This window comes from Bidens hawaiensis, unplaced genomic scaffold (assembly GCF_021521415.1).
Source record: "Bidens hawaiensis isolate Kalapana, Puna unplaced genomic scaffold, B.hawaiensis_p1.1 tig00036717_1, whole genome shotgun sequence".
NCBI lineage: Eukaryota > Viridiplantae > Streptophyta > Magnoliopsida > Asterales > Asteraceae > Bidens > Bidens hawaiensis.
This window is the reverse complement of record NW_027505426.1, coordinates 7,131-14,260: the sequence shown is the minus strand read 5'-3', so window position 1 is coordinate 14,260 and position 7,130 is coordinate 7,131.

Sequence of the window (7,130 nt, the reverse complement as noted above, 5' to 3'; positions counted from 1 at the left end):
AATTGTGGTAAACGACATTATGGAAAATGCCGAAAACAGAACAAGAACAATACAACAATTGCATGTACTTTCTGTAACAAAACCAGTCATTCTAAATAAGACTGTAGAAGGAAAGCGGTTGCATGCTTCAAATGTGGAGAAAATGGACATTTTAAAAGGGGATGTTCAAAAGACACAATAATCAATAAAAAGATCAGCAACAATAGGAAGGAGAAAAAACAAGGAGCATCCGACAATCAAGAATAGAAGTAGACAAGAGTATGCCAAATGAATGTTCAAGATCCAAAGGCATTAGAAATAACTAATAGTTTAGTTAACTCTTGTAAACTGTTTGTAATCTCGTTTTAAACAGGAAAATTTTGTAATCGTATAAGGGTATTTAAATCTCTAATGTATATAAAGAAAGATATTAGCATACAGATCGTGTCTTTACAAACAAATGCTTATATGCAAAGGAAAAGAAATAATAAAATTTTCAAAATACAAAAACTATGTTATTTAATAATCATCATCTATAGAAAAATGAAATAAATGAATTAAACTAAGACATAAGAACATATCTACTCAAAGAAAAATCAATTATCTGAACTTTGAAAGTTCAAGGGTATAATTAATTGAAATAAATGAATTCGTCAAAGATCATGAAGTAAAGGATATCATTACTCGAGTATGGTCATCTTGAAAAGAATCAAGATGAGTGAATCAAAAAGATTATATAGACTGAATCTAAGAAGCAATCTAGTTAACATTAGTAAATGTTTAGAATACAAAAGGTAAGGTAAATAGTTAAACACAACTGGCCACTATGCTTAGCAATTTACAATTACTTATGATATTCTAAACTATTAACTGAACACATCATCCAATTATGTGAGTTAACATCAAATTATGAATTGCAAGCATTCAAACAGTTCGATTTAAGCTCAAAGAAACAGATTAGATAGAATCTGATAGTAATCGATAAGCAAGGAATCATTCATAACGAATCTCGAGGAAGAGATTCATTCCAAGGTGAGGATGATGTAACATCCCCAAAAATTCTGTTTCAAATTAGGCAACTTAGTAAAGTTGAGGGATCAAAAATATTACAAAAGATAAGTAATGGGAATACTTTAAATAAGGAAATATACGACAAACAAGGAAATAAAAAGATTTCATAAGGTAAGTCATCCCATATTAAGAAAATAAGGAAAAGAGAAATTCATCCCGCATGGGAGGATGGAAGAAAGTGGAATCATTCCACATGGGTATAAATAAGGAAGTTAAAATCCATCCCACATGGAAAGTGGGAAAGATTTGGATGCTCTTTATAAAGAGATAAATTTCCATAGTATTATTCTTTCATGCCAAGAATGCACCTAGTGGTCCTAGCGAAGGGTGCGGAGCACCCGACGCGCACGAGCTCGAGCGAGGACGAGGACGAGGGCGATGGGCGCAATGTGGCTCTTTGATGGCGCACTTTGCACTTCGCATCGCCGCGAAACGCTTGAGAGCCGCCTTAGTATTTTTGGAAAAAGGTAGTAAGACCCAGACATGACAAGTTACCAATGACGAGGGACAAAAAGTGAAAATTTGAGTTCAGCATACCACCGCGCTACGCGATGAACCCAGAACAAAGGTCATTGCGATACGCGATGGACCTTGATGACTCATCAAACCACGTGTCAGCACGTGGCATGGCGGCGAAAAATATACGGCGCCGCGATACCCGACGGAATTACCAAGACCTATCGCGATGGGTTGCAAATCAACCTATAAATAGAGGGGTCACGGCACACTTCTCCCTCACACCATAACTTTCTCTCTCAAAAATACTTTCTCAGTCTACCTCTATTTACTTGCCATATACCGACGATACCTCGAATTGCGTGACACCCGATAATAACCTGACATTCTATCTCAAAGTACGTGCACGACACGACGACCACCATATGTTGCCACGTTTTGCATGCCAACCTCGAAGTTCGTGCTAAGCCCCGAAGTTCTGACGATTTAAGCACTAGCACGTGACATAGAGTAGAAGTGTTGCTCGTACAAGCTCAAACCTTTATCATACATAAGCTTTTATAGTAATGTTTCTTTACAATTTAGAAACACAAAATTTTTCATTCCTGAGATATAGTCAAAATATAGTTTCTTCACGATTAATAAATATAGCAGTTTATATACATGGAATATAGTTAAAACATTGTTTCTTTTTTATTAAGAAACATAAGATTTTACATACAAAGATAGCAGTCAATGAATGTTTCTTCTTGAAGAAGAAACAGATTATAGATGTTTCTTCATAAAGAAGAAAATCATAATATGATTTGGTAAATAAATAGAAAGACTACAAGTCTTGATATTTTATTCAAACAAATTATCAATCAAGGTTTAATGCTATTAAAACAAGACTAAAGGTCTGTAGTCGGATCAAGAGATGATCCGGGTATTCATATAAACCTATTTTATAGGTTAATCAATCAATTAATCATTCACAAAGGTTTTCAAATGAGATCACCACATCATTCAGAACAGACAATCACAGGTAAATACGTTAACCTTTACTAACAGTCAAAACATATTTATACTCTATAAGATGAACTGGTTGTTTATCTTAAAGAACCAGTCAACATTTACTTGAGATTACGTGATCTCTAAAACGTTATAATACAAAGTAGAAAATAAAAGCAACTCAGACCGATTACACATGTGTCTGGATCCATACATAACTATTCAGTCTAAACAGTCAAAGGCTACGTGGTCGTGGGCTAACAGTCATAACTAGTTCTCCATTAAGGGCTACGCGGCTCGAGGAACACTTTTATGTGTGTAGGGAAGTGGTATAAATCCCAAGAATGAAATACTTTTTGCTGAGCTTGTACAAGAAAACTATATTTGTATTGTAACTGTAATTTAAATATTTTAAGAGTCAAATTCACATGCGTATCGCTGACGTATTTTCCCCCCACATTTCAGGGAGACAGATTAGCACATATAGCAATTAATTATAGTCATTCATGGAGTTAGATGCTCGCAAGGTAGAGATGGCTCAATTTCAAGTTATTAAAATATTGTAAACAAGATTTAAACATGATTTATAAATTAAACACTCGGGTATTTATTATCCGAGAAGTTTTCAGATAAACTAATATTTTATTAAAGCCAAAGTCTTCCGCTAAAATAAACCGCAACTCTGATATATTTATAAAATAGGTACCAACTATTTGTCATACGCCTAGGCCCTAAGCCGGGGTGTGACACTTGAATAGAAAAGGCCACGAATGTTGTTTCTGATGTAGTAGGTTGCCCTTGTAAACTTGAGAATGAACTTTCAACACTAAGTTAACACCGAGAACCCGAGAACTCTACCAATGTAGTGCAGCATTAGTGGATGTACTAATTAATTGATCCATAAACCAGAAGCCAAAATTACTTAGGCCCAAAACAATTTACTATGTGATCCCAAGTCACTAAGGCCCACAACACCATACCCAAATCCATACTGTCACTAAAGCCCAGGTAGCCGAGAACCAATTCAACCAGAGAACCTTGACCCGAGAACTCTGACATAGAACAATAACCGAGAGTACAACTGAGAACCATTGATTGAGAACAATAGTCGAGAATAATTTATCTTAGCCGAGAACACCACAGTTGTCCAGAGAACACATGTAACAGATAACCAAAACCAAGAACTTGACCGAGAACCAGTGAAATCCACCGAGAACTTAGGATGTTTGCCAAAAACCCCTAAATGATCCCGATATCATTAAAAAGATTTCGAAACGATCAAGTAATACCCGAAAACGATCAATAATCAGCCGAGAACCTTTTTTCCAGCTCTGACTGTGTAATTTTGGCAACAAACTAAATCCCGAAATTTGTGGGATTTGAATTTTGACCAAAATTAACTCAATCTCTATCCCAAGATATCTCCTTCCACCTCCGATGAGTATGTCACCAGAAAATCAAACACCACGGCCACACTTAATAACAAATCTTGAATCCTTGATATCACAACCAAGCCTAGAATAGGTCAATAGGCTCTTATACCAATTTTAAGGAATATGGATCACTACAGTATGATATCAACTCAAACACAATATATTTGTGCGGAATCCAAATATCGCAGCGATTGAAGAACAATAACACGAATGACAATCACGAGATTAGATGATACGGTTTCAATGCATACGATTATGTTATAAATAAATCATCAGATACATAAACATATAACCTTGATGGTGGCTATGTATTTTGTAGTGCCCAACAACAGCTTACCCTAACTAATGACTAAACATTAACTATATATAGGGTTAACATAAAGCAGGCCCAAAGGCCAAGCCCAACTAAGTATAAACTAGCCTAACCAAAATCCATAGGGATTTCGGTGTTACTTGACAAAACGAAAGCCATAGGGATTTAGGTATTACACCATCACAACCATAATGCAATTCTTCAAATCGTCTTCATTTATTTCACTTTAGTCTTGATCATGTCGTGGCCTTTTGATACGCATCAGTCTAACCAATTTATGACCCAACATATATATGTGTATATACCATATATGTACAACGTGTAAGCATGAACGCCATATATGTACGTATGACGTATATGTATGTAAGCAAAGAATACGGACTTATACGGTAAATATGTCAAGGACAAGGAACCACTTATTAATAAAAGGTAACGTTTAAAAAGAGTAGGACTTAGAAAGAAAGGCCAAGGAAGTAAACGGACTCTAGTAGTAGTGATTGATTAATGTGCCTTGTTACACAGCCATTCGTACGTTGCGAAGGAAGAGCATAACCGTCATCAGTAGCATGATACAAGTGAGTTTCTAGCCCCATTTCTCTGATATGTTTTCGGGGCTGTGTGCATACTCGATGTGATTAGTTAAACACTTACCTTAAGTGGTAAGTGTATGCCATATATGAATTATGCGATAGTAATTATATTGAGGATATGAATGAATGCTTGTCGGTGCGTGAACGGTCTTCGGATATTGCACGTAACGTCAGGGAAGGTGATTGTTAAAAGATTAATGTGAGGGATGCCTACTGTGTCCGTATGTTATATTGTAATTTGCTTTACGTTGGTACGTTATATATATATTTATTGTACATGTGGTACATGTAAGCTGATGTATGTACGGTATGCGGGATCTACGTCTAACATAGTAACTTAGGATGGCAAATCCCTCTAACTTTTGTTGGACATATATGTGGCATGTGATAGTGTAGTTACGGACTGTGGGCATTATACGTGTTATAGATGGTAGATGTCAACGTAGATAAGGACTGTGGACCTTATACGTATTGTAGATAGGAGTCAGCATAGGAAGGGACTGTGGACCTTATACGTGCTGTAAATGTATTAGCATAGGGGAGGACTGCGGACCTCGTACGTGCTATGGAATAGGTGGCAACATAGGGAAGGACTACGGACCTTGTACGTGTTGTTATTGTAGGATGGTATAGGGAAGGACTAGGGACCTTGTGCGTACCAAGAATGGTGAACATAGGTAAGGACTGCGGACCTTTTGTGTGTTCACGGCCTTGAGTATATGTATAGACGGCAGACTATGAACATACTCTTGGTTGACTAAGGTAAGTTTACGTATGTATATATGTATGTAAGATAGAAAGGTAGCAGGTTAAGTATGATTATGTATCTTCGGATACATATATATGTACGATATGTGAATGTATTGTATGTTGCCTGATTAATTAGAACTCACTCATCATAGCTGACTTTTAGTATGCACGTAGGTAAATACGTTTAATGAGCTATCATGGGGATGGCACATGGCATGGATTGAACTGTTGGCATCTGAAGATGGAAGAAATGATGTTTTTGTTACTTTTTCAAAGACAAGTTATGAATGTTTTGTAATAAATGTTTGAAGTTGTATTATTCCGCGAATATGTTAATAAACTCTGATATTTAGAATTGTGTTTATGAGTAAATCCAACGCCAAAGTAGGGCACCGGGAGCGGGACCTTACATAATTATTTCGGTTATACATTATAACATCAATTTTACATTTATTCACATAATTTAAATATTTCATAATTGGTAATTTGATTATTATGTGATATTAATTGTTATTGTATTTAATTATGATTATTCCCGTTAATAACCAAAGTTCCGTTTAGTCCAAATAATATATTGTTTAACATTTATTTAATTTTATCATTTCAACTTATGGCCCCCAATTAGAATAGCTAACGTCATGGATGAAGTATTTCTTGCAAAAATGTCTTACTTTTTGTACAAGATTGGATGTATATATTTTTTTTATTACTCATATATTTATGTATTTTTCACAATTCATGTAATTTAATTGATTTTTATATAATCAATATTATTTTGTTGTTGGTAAAAGTATATTTAATATATTTTCATGTTTTTTATTCAATTTCAAAATCATTTTAATATATTTCTCTAATTATCATTATTGGTCAAATTCTATTTAATATGTTTCCATATTTTTAATTTAAATTTAATATCATAGGCAATTAAATCACCAATATCAACGAAAATAAAACATTTTTATAGTTTCCAATATTATTGAACTTTACATTTTAAAATAATACACATTTATGTGTTTCTGTTTTATTCAATACCCATTATTTTTTTCTTAATATTGATCATATATTTAATAGCCATTTTAAAAATCTATTTTCACCATTCTTTTTGGAAAAAATTAAATGTTTTGACACTCTCTGCTCGGTTCGAGGCTGCAACTCAGCCCTAAGACGGATCAAAGAAGAGTGGGGAACCTCTCGCTGGTTTTTGGAATTCGACATCAGGAAGTGTTTTCACACCATCGACCGACATCGACTCATCCCCATCTTTAAGGATGAGATCGGCGACCCCAAGTTCTTTTACTCCATTCAGAAAGTCTTTTCAGCCGGACGACTCGTAGGGGCAGATAAGGGCCCTTACTCCGTCCCACACAGTGTATTACTATCGTCCCACCCGACAACATCTACCTACACAAGCTCGATCAGGGTGTGAGGCTATTCCCATATCAATCGATGAAAGAGAACTAGGGAGTGGTTAGAAGAAGTATTTAGGTAACCTTTCCTTAGAGGACCGACTATACTACTAGCGGCTTAGATCTTGTGAGAAAGCAGAAA